Source organism: Amborella trichopoda, chromosome 1 (assembly GCF_054954075.1).
Source record: "Amborella trichopoda isolate Santa Cruz 75 chromosome 1, AtrichopodaSantaCruz75HAP2 v2.0, whole genome shotgun sequence".
In the NCBI taxonomy this organism is placed as follows: Eukaryota; Viridiplantae; Streptophyta; class Magnoliopsida; order Amborellales; family Amborellaceae; genus Amborella; species Amborella trichopoda.
The window spans coordinates 37,100,434-37,115,465 of NC_142336.1; the positions used below are offsets into that span (position 1 = coordinate 37,100,434).

General features: G+C 32.4%; 1 long non-coding RNA gene across 2 annotated transcripts; it reads right to left on the reverse strand.

Annotated features, from left to right (window-relative positions):
• Nucleotides 1–249: 249 nt before the first annotated feature.
• On the reverse strand, nucleotides 250–14,447 carry LOC110007182 (uncharacterized). Of its 2 annotated transcripts, XR_002280774.2 has the most exons (4): nucleotides 14,328–14,443; nucleotides 1,984–2,045; nucleotides 1,748–1,882; nucleotides 250–978 (listed from the first exon to the last, which is right to left on the reverse strand). It is a non-coding gene; the product is annotated as an uncharacterized LOC110007182 (long non-coding RNA). The 2 variants fall into 2 exon arrangements; XR_016053368.1 differs by lacking the exons at nucleotides 250–978; nucleotides 1,748–1,882; nucleotides 1,984–2,045 and adding an exon at nucleotides 6,976–8,349 and having other exon boundaries at nucleotides 14,328–14,447.
• Between the last annotated feature and the right edge of the window lie 585 nt (nucleotides 14,448–15,032).

Consider the following 15,032-nt stretch of genomic DNA (forward strand, 5'->3'; position numbering starts at 1 on the left):
TTTTTGAAGCTTTAAACTTTATAAATAAATATAAAAATATATTTTACGGCTATCACAAAGATTTTCAATATTGAAACCACATTTCTCAACACTAATTGAAGGTAGGCTCTAATTTGATTGTTTAGAGCCTAGGCTCTATACAAACTGCACCCATATATATATATATATATATATATGGGTGCGGACACGGTTTCTATAGAAATGCGGGCTTAGCAAATAATATATTTTTTAAATATAATTTGATCGTAATTTTTGGAGAATATATAATCTTTGACATGGAGATCATGAATATTTTCTGTTTAATCTTGTTCCTCTATATTCTAAGAGGCATAACCATCCTATTATGTTAACATTTTAAAAAGCTCATAAATCCACTTATTGTGGAAATGAAGTGGAGATGCCACAGTCTCCAATAAATGAAAATTGATGGAAAACCATTCTTTTCCAACGTGTATATCTATTAGTAAAATACGAAAGGCTTTATGAAAGCAACAATAATTTCCCTTGAATGACCAAAATATAGAACAACTGAACAACTTGGGTAGTACATGAAATGATGTGTCTAGAGAAAAACTAAACATGAAACAATAGCTAAGCTTTTACTTTAGAGGTAAGATCACCAATACTTTTTGTCAAACTTGCCAAAGATTCAGCATCTTCCCGCCCTCTGAAAGAAAATTCAAATCATCTCTGCTCTGTGTTTGTTAAAGTGTATATGAGATTTAACTCATTTTGAAAGTACAAGGACTTCCTTGGGGAAGGATGACATCGCTTCGCTGATGCTTCTACAGGATTCACACGATTTATTTTGTCCCTCACGATTCATACGTTGTCGCTCAAGATTCATACTTTGTCCCTCACGCAATTGATTGATTGAACGGTGTGATTTGAGTTATCAGGGTCAACTTTACATAGTAGGAAATCAACTTTACATAGTAGGTCTTGAAGACATCAGTATTTTCTTCTTCCAGTTTGTTTCTTCCATATTGTATCCAAAAAATAATAATAATAATAATAAATAAATAGAAGCAAGTATAGTAGGCCAATTTTATAACATACTACATACAATAATAATAATAATAATAATAATAATAAATAAATAGAAGCAAGTATAGTAGGCCAATTTTATAACATACTACATACAATAAAAGGTAATAATAATAATAAATACATAAAAGCAGGTATAGTGGGCCAATTTTATAACAATTTACATTAATCAAGCATCTATAATTAGAAAAGTCAAGAGGTCAATCAAGAACAAAATATCATGAAGATCTTCAAGACACCATCACTGCGTCAAAGGAGGTGATAACAGGTGAAAGAAAATATATTGAGAAAAAAAACTTCGACTTTTAGTATGATTAAAACTAATACCATACTATAATGGCTAGGAGCTTGAAATTGTCAAAAATGAAAATGCAAAATAAGAACTAAAAGACTAGAAGAAATGCACTTAATAATACTCATATCTTATCATTCCTCATCAGTTGGTCATAAAAATTAAGTATCCAATACAGGAAACAACATATAATTCATATTATAGTATTTAAAAGCAAAGGACACCTGAATAAACACCTTTTTTTTTCTTTTTCTTTTTTTTGAATAAAACACTTGAATAAACATAGTTCAATACCAAAATGAAAGGAGCTAAGAAAACCAAGATGGTGACGCACAACAACAATGCACATAAAAAAAGGAGGGTTCAACTGTGAAAGAGAGCAAAGTAAATGGATTCTTTTGTAAATACCTAGATTTGTGATTGAAGGCTTTATTTTCTTCATGTCAAAGAGGATCTTTTTGACCTTCTTCATGTCAAAGAAGATCTTTTTGACCTCTTCTCTATTCATATACTTTGTAGACAACACTCAATTAGATTAGAAACCTGCAGTAGTCATGTCCAAACAATAAGAAATAATTCACAATTCTCTGAATATCAAAGGGACCTAAAAATTAAAACTTGCGGAAATCGAGAGCACTTCTTACCTGATCAATGCATTGTAGGGCTGCAACTTTCAACAAAAGGTGCATTCAACTCTCAACAAAAACTGCATTCAACTCAATTAAAGAGATTATTCACAACAAAAGATGTATTTAAAAGATCAACACTAAATAAGACTTTTAACCCTGTAAACTAAGAGATGACTTTCATCGGTTTATTCTAATAAATTAATTGAATACAGATCGTCAAGGAAAACTCACAAGTCAACAAGCTACTAGATAAAAAAGAATTCAAAACTGAAATGCACTATTGACTCATAAATAAAGGCATACACACAATCTAAACATCCCACAAAAATTTTGTCAATCTTAACCGTATCTTTGATATTTCAGGACAACATGACATTTATAGTAATCATGGTCATTGAAAGACCAAAACCTGTTTGATTGTCCAAAATATTTTTCTTTTTAAGAAATTGATTGACCAAAATCTTCTCACCCAAGATTCAGATGACCTCCCATTATCTAAAGCCCCATAAATGACAATGACCATGTTAGGAAACCACTCCTTCCCCATGGGATCAACTAGATCCAATTTAATCCGAAAATTGATTTGAAGGTTTTGATTTAAGGTATCTGAGGAAGGTTTAACAAAGATGGGAGGAATCGATTCTTAGTGAGAGAATGCACTTCAAAATTTTGGGTAAAATTTATACTAATAATTTAAATTCATAAATTTATTATTTTCTCTATGTTGTATAGACTAATTGTTTTTTTATGATTTTTCTGATTTTTTACCATTTTCTCCCGAATTTGTAGGAATTTATAATGGTCTTGACCTACTCAGGGCAAACTCAGGCGAGTCAACTTGGACTCATCTGCGTAGATAGGTCCAAGCTAGGGGCCGAGATCCATACTTAAGCAGAGCTTTTTCAAACATTGTGAAATTTCTTTATTTTTTTCTAGAACGTACTTACTTTCAAATACTTGAAAAACTGTAAAAAAATGATTCTTTTTTTTAATTTTAAATAGTATGGAAACACGAAAGAAAAATTTACTATTTAAAAACTTTTAAAAAACAAATTTGACCCCCTTATTATTTCATAATTATTCTAACATGATTCCATTGGGTGTTTCTCCTAGCTGTGAAATATAACCTTTCACTATATTTCCATTGATAAATAATTCCGTAAGTTGTTGGACTCTGTAACTTGATTAGTTTAAGAATCGAGCAAGAAAAAATGCTTAAAAATCAGCACAAGACATCGCAATTAGAAGAGAAGCAATTTTAGTAAGTGCAAAAGACACTGCAATTAGAAGAGAAGACTTTAAAGAGAGAAAGACAGGTAAAACTAGAGAGAAAAAGAGATAGAGGCTTGGAAAGCTATTGTGCGCCTTTGAACCAGTAACTTTGTAGATACTATTGTGAGCCTCCAAACCAGTAACTATTGTGAGCTATTGTGATACATCTGTAGAAAGATAGAGAGAGAGAGGAGCTCATTGCTTCAAGAGAGAAAAACCAGTGTAATAGAGAGAAGGGCTTGCTGGTACACTAGAGAGAGAAGCTCATTCTTTCAGACCTAAAGAACTTTTTTTTTTAGATAGAGAGAGAAACCAATATAACAGAGAGAGGACCTTGCCGCAACAAAATTTGGCAAGTTTATACAAACCTAGCTTGCAAATTTAGAGAGAGAGACTCAGAGAGATCACGTTGCCTGCAACTTAGATAGAGAACTTAGAGAGAGAAAGACAGCAGAGGGCCTGTAATTTAGAGAGAAAAATAATTTCTTTAAGGGAGAAAGACCGCAGAAGTCTTGGAATGTCGGTGTTTCTTTTAGCGATAATGATAATTTCTTTAGAGAGAGAAGGATTAGAAGAAGATGGCAACCAGTTTTAACCGGTGGCAGAAGGGTATCTCTTTTCGGCAGCAGAGATAGTTTAAAAATCGGGTGATGTAATGGATGAGAGAGAACTGATATATGGTAGAAATACGAGAGGAATTAAAGAGATACGGATGAGAGAGATCAGAGACCTGAGAGAAGGGATATATGGGAGAAATACAAGAGGGATTAGAGAGATAAGGATGAGAGATAGCTGAGATCTGAAAGAGAGAAATTAGAGAGGTCAGAGAGATTTTGGGGGCAGATAGATGTGAGAGAGATCAGAGGAAGACAAAGAGATAGAATAGAGAGATAGTGAGAGAATTTAGAGATAGAGACAGAAAAGTACCAGTTTTAGAATGACCAGAGAATGAGCAGATCACCAATGGCAGCGACTTCTAGGCCAAGGTGTTTACACAGAGAAGCAGATCAAAAGAGAGACCAGAGAAATTGAGAACGACTTCTGAGCTAAGGTGCTTACACAGAGAAGCAAATCAAAGAGAAATTGAGAGCACATACCTTTGCTCTTATTCAACCTTTTACTATATTTCCATTGATAAATAAGATTACAATACAATTGTATATTTATAGAGAGGGTACAACCAATACTTACTAAAAACTATAGGATACAGTTTTTATATAGGTATATCATATACGGTAAAGGTTTCTGTACTTCCTCAACAGCATAGAAGAACTATCCTCCCCCTACCATCCAGCCGTTCAATTTTGATCTAAGAAAGCCACTCACCGTTTGATCTTAGATCCGATGTCTCAAAGTATTTTATTTTTATTTTTTTTATACAAATTGTATAAATATAAAATTTGGTACATGCCATATTCTCATTGGGACGCACCTATAAAAAAATATTAAAAATAATTTTTTGTTAAAATATAATGACTAAAATACCCTTTAAAACTTTCAGAGGTATTTTGGTTATTTTATTTATTGGAAATATTTTTTTATATTTTTTGCTAGTGCAAGTTTAATAGAGCATTGAACGTCCAAAATTTGGTGTCAAAATAGTTTATAGAAATAAATTAAAAATAAAATAGTGTAGACGTGATATTGTGATTGGGGCAATCTTTGCCATCCATTCAGAATAGAGGGTTGGACAAGGGGAAGTATATAAGTTTTATATTGTAGGGGAAGCACAGAAAGCTTGCCCATCATACAATTAGACACTGACAGATTCAGTATTCATACTAGCTTCCCTAGCTTCAACAATAGTTGTTTTCTTTTGGCAAAGTAAGAGTTACTCCAACATAAAAATAGAATTGCTCAATTCTTCTACTAAAACACTGAAAAATTAAAGAATGGATGAGGGAAAGTATATAAGTTCTATGTTGTATAGAAAGCATAAAAAGTTTGCCTATTATAGAATTAGACACCGACAGATTCAATATCTAGTTGCCATAACTATTGTAGTTGCCATGTTTGTTCACATTAGCTTGCCTAACTTCAACAATAGCCGCTTTATTTGGCATTCTTTGGCAAAGTAAGAGTTCCTCCAAGATGAAATTGCTCAATTCTTCTACTAAAACACTGAATAATTAAAGAATTGCATGGAAGAAGGTTGAAAAATTAAAGAATTGCATGGAAGAAGGTTGTGCATCAAAGGCGAGACTAAAGAGAGTATATGGAAAGTTGTGCATCAAAGGCGAGACTAAAGAAAGTATCTGGAGAGTTCGTTGAAAGAGAGAAGTCGACTCACTATAAAATTTACCGGCGAATATCACCCCGCAAAAGAACCACTTTTAAGATAGAAATTCAATCGTCAAATCACAAGAAAAAAGAACCAACAGGTGCGAATGAGTATACCAACACAGATCACAAACTCAAGAGAAACAACACGCCCCTCTCTCTACCAGAAAACACTTTCTTAATTAATCACATTTCAATCCCCCATTTGTATTTTTTAGACTCAAAGAACTTGTCCAACCTCTCAGAACTTATTTTACATCACAAAAAATAACTCTAATATATCTCCCTGCTAAAAACTAAAAATGATAACTAAAATAAATAAATTTAATTTTAAATTATTTCTATCTACGTGATCTCTAGTTGCAACTTTCAACCCAACACAAAATGATAACAAGTCCTTTAAAATAGGAAACAAAATATATTTTCTAAAAACTGAAGATAAACACTTTGTACCCCCATACAAGAGATAAACTTTTTGAAACCTAACCTCCACTCCCCTCTTACCAAAAACGATCTCATCTCTTATTTGCTTTTAAAACAAGACTCCAAGAGAAAAAGGAAAGGAACTTTCCTAAGAAAATAGACACCATAAAATAGAACTCAACCTTCCTGAGCCAACTCATAAAAAACAAATTTTATCAACTAAACTAAAAAAACTCATATTAATTCTATCTCTAAAAAATAATTACCTCTAATAAAAATAAAATAAAAAATCTACCCAATCTCTAAAAACAAAATAAAATTAAAATTTTCTAGTCACCAGATTTTTATATGCATCACAAGAACTTCAAGGTTTTTTTTTTTTTGGCAAAGAGAGGATGTAGGCAAAAAAGAGAGGATGAGAGAGACAACCTCACATGTTAAAAAATGAACCGATTTTGGTGCTGCGATCCTTATGTATTCATGCTAGTTGAATTCATAGGAATATCAGCATGAATTCATAGGAATATTTTTCTCGTGTTATGAATACTAGTTGAATTCATAGGAATATCAGCATGAATTCCTAGGAATATTTTTCTCCGGTTATCATGTACTTATTCATGTTCGTTGAATTCATAAAAATATTTTTCTCTGGTTATCATGTAAAAAAAACTTATTTTGATCGTTATCATGTACTCCTTAGGGAATTATGTGAATTGACTCTATTCAGTAAAATGTGTGGTTTGTATAGAGCCTAGGCTCTAAATAATCAAATTAGAGCCTACCTTCAAATAGTGTCTAGAAATGTAGTTTTAATATCGAAAATCTTTGTGATAGCCTTAAGATATATTTTTATATATATTTATAAATTTCAAAGCTTCAAAAAATAGTGTCGATTGATAGATCTATGAAACTTTGTTAAAGTTCGAGAGAGCATGAGTACAGACATTGAGCATGAGCGCAGACATTGAATATAAAGAGAAAAAGAGAGATAACACAATATTATGGAGAGAGAAGAAGAGAGATAACACAAGATTTGGAGAGATAACATAAAATTTACATAGTTCAGGCCGAACGTTATACCTACGAATCCAAAGCCCAATAGCTACATCTTCATTATTTGGATTAAAGATTACACAAATATGTGTCTCTATATATAAAGGACTATTTGGATTAAAGATTACACCCAGCTACATCTTCACTATTTGGATTAAAGATTACACAACTACGTGCCTCTATACATAGAGGACAATGCCCTCATCACCAATAAGCAACTTGGAGAGAGAGGAAAACAATATGAGGCTTATTATCAATAAGCAACTTGACCAAGTAATTTAACTTAGTCTATCTTCATCACCCCCCTCAACACTCTCCCTCAGCAATTTGACTCGATCTATCTTCAAGACTCCTAACTTGCCAAACTAAAATTGGAATTGGAAGGAAAATTGGAACTGAAAGGTTTGGAATTGGAAGGAAAATTGGAACTGAAAGGTTTTCTTGCTCGGTTGAAATTGGAACTGGAATGTTTTTTGCTCGGCTGAAATTGGAACTGAAGGTTTTTTTGCTCGGCTTTTTCGAGTTGATGTTTTCTTTTGTGCAGCCCTAGGGCCATAGGTTTTCGTTTTCTTGCGCGGAGGTTTTCTTTTGCACACTTTTGCATGACACTGGGGCCGGAGGTTTTTCTTTTGCACAATACGGCACTTGGGGAAGGCCGGAGGTTTTGTTGTGACGCGGCACTTGGGGTTGGAGGTCAAGTGCCGTGCACGACACTGGGGCACTGGGGCCGAAGGTTTTTCTTTCGCACAACACAACACTTGGGGCCGGAGGTTTTGTTGTGGCACGGCATTTGGGGTCGAAGGTCAAGTGCTGTGCACGACACTGGGACACTGGGGCCGGAGGTTTTTCTTGCGCACAACACAACACTTGGGGCTGGAGGTTTTGTTGTGGCACGACACTTGGGGAGGGCTGGAGGTTTTGGTGCGACACGGCACTTGGGGCAGGAGGTCAAGTGTCGTGCACGACACTAGGGCCAGAGGTTTTTCTTTTGCACAACACGGCACCTGGGACCGGAGGTTTTGTTGCGGCATGGCACTTGAGGAGGGCCGGAGGTTTTGTTGCTGCACAGCACTTAGGGCAGAAGGTCAAGTGTCGGAGGTGTTCTTTTGTGCGGCACGGCACTAGGGGCCGGAGGTTTTCTTTTGTGCGGCACGAGCAGTGCCGGAGGTTTTCTTTTGTACGGCTCTAGAGTCCTTGTGTGGCACGACACTCTTTTGTGCGAGGTTTTCGTTTGCACAGCACGGGCCGAAGGTTTTCTTTTGCTCTGATACCATGTTAAAGTTTGAGAGAGCATGAGCACACTCATTTTCTTTTGTGCGGCATGACACTTAGGGCCGGAGGTTTTCTTTTGCTCTATATACCATGTTAAAGTTTGAGAGAGCATGAGCACAAACATTGAATGTATAGAGAAAAAGATAGATAACACAAGATTAGAGAGAAGGAGAGAGAAGAAAAGAGATAACACAAGATTTGGAGTGAAGAAGAAGAGAGATAACACAAGATTTACGTAGTTCAGGTCGAAACCTTTTATGTAGTTCAGGTCGAAACCTTACGCCCATGGATCCAAAGCCCAATAGCTACATCTTTACTATTTGGATAAAAGATTAACTATTTGGATAAAAGATTACACAAATACGTGTCTCTATATATAGAACAATCACAATGAATCTTGGAGATAGAGGAAAATAATATGCGGCTTATCACCAATAAACAACTTGACCAAGCAATTTGACTTGGTCTAACTTTAACAAACTTGAAAATCTTAAAAATTGACGATCCAAAATTGTGTTACAGAATACACTATTTCTAAAATTTGAAATCCATTTTTTTCTCATGTCCATGCATCTTTATGTTGAGATGGTCAATTTGAAGATATTTGGGCATCAAAACAAACTCTTCTAATGAAATTTTTGGGGTAAGCTCAAATTTGATTGTTTAGCGCCTCGGCTCTAGATAAACTTTTCCTTTCAGTAAAACCTTAGAATTTTGAAATTTTATGTACTTTTTTGGTTAAATATTTTTCAATTTTTTAAATATAATCATACTGTATAATTTTTGAAAAAATATAACATTATAATTTACAAATTCTTAATTCTACGAAAGTCATATATATATATATATATATATATATATATATATATGGGAAATGACCTTGTGAGACCCTCCAACACCCATGTATGCAGGATCTCAAAAGATTACCATTAAATTTGGTAAAGATCTCTATAAAAGTCAAGTTTCACACCCATGTGATAACTTTTCTAGAGATAATTTAATGGTGATCCTTTGAGGTCCTACACACATGGATGTGAGAGGGTCTCATAGGATCATTACTATATATATATATATATATATATATATATATATATATATATATATATATATATATATATACCAAAAGTTCATGTATGCCCATGTGCGTACCGCTACAGTAAACGCCCAACGGCCCAGATCGAATCTTGGCCGATCTGACAGTTACGGTTGTCTAATAGTGTTTGAATTTTAATTTTTTTTATAAATCGGAATGATCTTAAATTTGAAGTGTGTGTACATCTTAGTGAGGCGCATTTACTAAAATATAAAAAGAATAATTCATAAAAATATAATTAATCAAAATATCCCTGAAACCTTTCAGAAGTATTTTGGTCAATTTATTTCATGTAAAATATTTTTTTGATATTTTTCATAGATTCACATGTTTTTTATGAATACGCATTCCAAATTTTAGCTCATTTTGATTTGTAAAAAAAAAAATTAAAAATTAAATACTATCAGAAATCCCTGATCGACAGATCGGCCCAAATTTGATTTAGGCCGTTCGACATTTACTGTAGGGGTATACGAATCGACGTACCGTAGCATCTTTTATATATATATATATATATATATATATATATATATATATATATATATATATATATATATATATATATATATATATATATATATATATATATATATATATATATATATATATATATATATATATATATATCGTAAAGGTTTTTCTACTTCCCCTATAGCATAAAAGTTCTATCCTTCCCCTTATCCAACCATCCATTCTGAATGGAGGGCTAAGATTACCCCAATCACAATTTCACGTCTCTGCACTATTTTATTTTTAATTTTTTTTCTATAAACTGTTTTGACACCAAATTTTGGATGCCCATTCCTCTATTAAACTCGCACTAGGGAAAAATATAAAAACAATATTTGCAATAAAATGAAATGACCAAAATACCTCTGAAAGATTTAAGGGGTATTTTGATCATTATATTTTATCGAAAATTATTTTTAGTATTTTTTATAGGTGCGCCCCAATGAGATGATGGCACGTACCAAATTTCATATTCATACAATTTGTATAAAAAAAATTAAAAAGAAAATACTTTGAGACGTCGGATCTAAGATCAAACGATGACTGGCTCTCTTGATCAAAATTGGGTGGCGGGATAGTAGGGGGAGGATAGAATATATATATATATATATATATATATATATATATATATATATATATATATATATGAAAAAACTGAGTTAGCCCACTAGCTCATATGAACATATGAGCCCAACGGCCTAGATTGAATCTGGGCTGATCTGACGATCACAGATGTCTGATAGTGTCGAACTTTATTATATTTTTTATAAATTCAAATCACTTGAAATTTTAGATGTTTATTCTTATCATCAAGGCGCACCTAATAAAAATATTTAAAAAATTATCCGTAAAAAGTAAAATGACCAAAATACCCTTCAAAACTTTTTTGAGGTATTTTGGTCAATGTATTTCATGTAGAATATTTTTTTTATATTTTTCAAAGATTCACCTATTTTTGATAAACATACACCTAAAATTTTAAGTGATCTGGATTTTTAGAAAAAGAAAAAATAAAATTCAAATACTACCAGACATCCGTGATCGTTAGATCGGCTTAGATTCAATATGGGCCGTTGGGCTCATATGTTAATATGAGCTAGTGGGCTAACTCCAGTTTTTTCGTAGAATTAAGAATTTGTAAATTATAACTTTATATTTTTTCAAAAATTGTACGTTATGATTATATTTTAAAAATTGTAATATCTTTACCGAAAAAATGTAAAATTGTAATATCTTTAACCAAAAAATGTATAAAATTTCAAATTAATTTTAAGGTTTTACCGAATAGAGTCAATGGACATAATTCCCGAAAGAGTACATGATAATAAGTTTTGTTTACATGATAACCATGTAAACATATATTCAAAATAAGTTTTGTTTACATGATAACCATGAAAAACATATTCCTATGAATTAAACCAATATGAAATATTACTATGAATTCAACCAACATGATTATGTAAGTAACGCAGCGCCGAAATCTGTTTTTCTTTGAACATGTGAGCTCCTCTCCCTCATCCTCTCTTTGTGACAAAATAACCTGATGCGTATAAAAACTTGGTGGTTACAAAATTTTAATTTAATTTTATTAATTTAATTTTATTAATTTTATTTTTAGAGATTGGGTATATTATTTATTTTATTTTTATTAGAGTTAATTATTTTTTAGAGATAGAATTAGTATGAGTTTTTTTAATTTAGTCGACAAAATTTGTTTTCTATAAGTTAGCTCGGGAAGATTGAGTTCTATTTTATGGTGTCTATTTTCTAGAGTCATTCTCTTTTCATTTGGAGTCTTATTTTAAAAGGAAATAAAACATGAGATCGTTTTTGGTAAAAAGGGATTGGAGTTCATGTTTAGGAAAGTTTATGTCGTGTATTAATTGGGGTACAAGGTGTTTATCACGTTTAGGAAAGTTTATGTCGTGTATTAATTAGGGTACAAGATGTTTATCATCAAGTTTTAAAAAATATATTTTGTTTCCTATTTTAAAGTACGTGTTATTTTTTTGTGTTGAGTTGAAAGTTGCAACCAGAGATCACGTAGATAGAAATAATTTAAAATTAAATTTATGTATTTTAGTTAGAAATAATTTAAAAATTAAATTTATTTATTTTAGTTATCATTTTTAGCTTTTAGTTGGGAGATATATTAGGGTTAACTTTTATGATGGAAAATAATTTCTAATAAAGGTCACGTGAGGTTGGATAAGTCCTTTTGAGTCTAAAAAATACAAATGGGGGATTGAAATTTGATTAATAAAAAGAGTGTTTTTTTGTAGAGAGAGAGAGGCGTGATGTTTCTTCTCTTGACCTTGTGATTTGTGTTGGATTGCTCATTCGTCCCTGTTTTTTCGTTTTTCTTGTGATTTGATGATTGAATTTCTATCTTGAGTTTGTGATTTGTGTTGGAATACTCATTCGCCCATGTTTGTTCTTGTTTCTTGTGATTTGACGATTGAATTTCTATCTTGCGTTTGTGATTGTGTTGGAATACTCATTCGCCCCAATTTGTTCTTTTTCTTGTGATTTGACGATTGAATTTGTATTTTAAACACGGTTATTTTGCGGGTAAATTTTATAGTGCGTCAGCTCCCCTCTCAACGAATTCTCTAGGTACTCTCTTTAGCCTCACCTTTGATGCACAACCTTGTGCCATGCAATTCTTTAATTTTTCAGTGTTTTAGTACAAGAATGGAGCAATTCCATCTTTTTGTTGGAGTAACTCTTATTTTGCCCCAAAAAATCGGCTATTTAAAGCTAGAGAAGCTAGTGTGAACAGATATAACAACTAAATATACGGCAAAAGGACAACTACAGATATGGCAACTGGATATTGAATATATCGGTGTCTAATTGATGGGCAAGTTTTCTATGCTTCCCCTAGAGTATAAAGCTTATATACTTCCCTTTATCCAATCCTCCATAATGGAGGGTTAAAATGGTCCTAATAACAATGTCACGTCTTTACACTATTTTATTTTTAATTTTTTTCTATAAACTATTTTGACACCAAATTTTGAACATTCAATCCTCTATTAAACTTATACCCAGAGCTTTATTTGCTATGACCCATGGGTGCCTTTGTTGGGCTTTGTGCCCAATCTAGGTGATAGGGAAGGGCTGGTCTTGATTTCACCTTGTACCTTCATGTCTTCTTTGGCTATGGCTAAGCCTTTTGCTTAAGGGCCTGACTAAGCTCTTTGCTCAAGGACTTTCTCATAAGCTGAACCAACCCGTGGGTCCCTTTGGTAGGCTTTGTGCTCAATTTATGTTTTGAATAAATAAAATATATTGAATAGTAAATTCTTAGGGAAAATTACAAATAACCCACGAATAGACTTTTTATGCAACTTACCCCAGTCAAACTTTGTTATCACTTTTTACCCCAAATTTAACTTTCTTAGCACATACAGTCAAGTCATAATAAAGGTAAAATGAAGACCAAAATAGCCTCTGGAAAACATACAGTCTAACACAAAATGGGAGCGATCCGACACTTTGTTTCTGAAAAGCATGCGGTTCAGCATAATATAGGGTCCGTCTAACACTTTAGGCATGCGGTCTGGCACAAAATGGGGGCGGTCCAGCACTTTCGGCATGCGGTTCGGCACACAATGGGGGCGGTCCGGTACTATGGGCATTTTCATAAAAAATATATACTTTTTTGACTTAGAGGTATTTGTTAGAAAAGTTAAATTTGGGGTAAAGAGTGGAAAAAAAAAAGTTTGGTTGGAGAAAGGCTGCATAGAAAGCCTATTCTTGGGGTTTTTTTTGGTAATTTTCCCAAATTCTTAAGAGTACTAATTTGATTCCATTTTCTCGTGGATATTCGATTTCTCTTTCCTTTTTAATCTCTGCTATTAAATTTTCTCACTTTCCCAAATATTACTTCATTTAGTTTCTCTTTTTTTTTTTTTAAGGCTGATTTCTCCCCTTCTCCATATTTAAGCCTGACTTCTCCCACTTTCCTGAATATTACTTTGTTTATCTAGAGTGTAGTTTCTCTCTCCTTTCTTTCCCCTAATCGTCTTTCCAGAAAATGCATGCTTGTTGGAAAATAAATATAGCTACTAAAATAATTAATGAAATTCATAAAATCTCAAATAGACTCTTACCAAATTTATTAAATAAAGATGCTATATATGAATTCAACTACATATTTAAGCAAAAGCAAAATAATTATAAATCCAACTATAATAAAATAATTTATACTAGGAACATAGACTACTATATAATAGGATCTTAAAAAAAATATAGCCTTGGTTTGCCTGGCTAACCCGTACATACATTTGAACAAGAATAAAAAACAATAATAATTTCAAAATGACAGCAAATAAGAAATTACATATGCTCACAATAAAAAATAAAAAATTATATAATGTTAACAAAAATAAAAAAATGCACAACATAATCACAATAAAACGTTTATAGAAAAATATTAAAATTAACATACCTCTTTAGTCTCTTCCACTGCCCTATTTGCTCATATGTAGCTTACTTAAGCCTTCTACTTTACCTATTAACGGTTTTTTTTTTTAGTTTTAGAATTTGTTCTCATAGAGGTTACATGAAAGAAAAACATATGAGAGGTATTTAAAGAAGAGAAAAAGAAATAAAAACTTATCGCAATGAAAACATGTTATTCTAAAGGCTTATCACGTTGAAGGCATGGCTAATTTAATTCAAATCATTTCAAATTTAGTTTACTTCATTATTTTGTCTTGCGTTTCATGGACTTGTTTGAGGTCCCGTTTGGATGAACCACCTAACAAGGAATAGCGACCCTTCTTCTCCACTTCACCTATTTAAGAGTGAGAAATGACCTAACTTGGTCTACTCCACTATTCACATGACAGCATGCAACACTAAAACTGCTTACAGCTTTTAAATGAAACAATGTTTTCACTTGCTCTAAATAATGGGTTACAAAAGGAACTAGCGTCGAGTTGTTCGGGCTCGGGCCCTTGCTCGAGTTATCTTCAAGTTGGAAGTTCAATTCAAGGATCTTCAATTTTTCAAAAAAAATATTAAAAATCTTAAAAAATAAAAAATAAATTTATAACATGTTTATTTATATTTTTATAATTCTGGCAAAGATTGGAAAATAATTTGGCGATAAATACTTATTTTTTCATTTTTCCATTTTTTAGAAATTTTG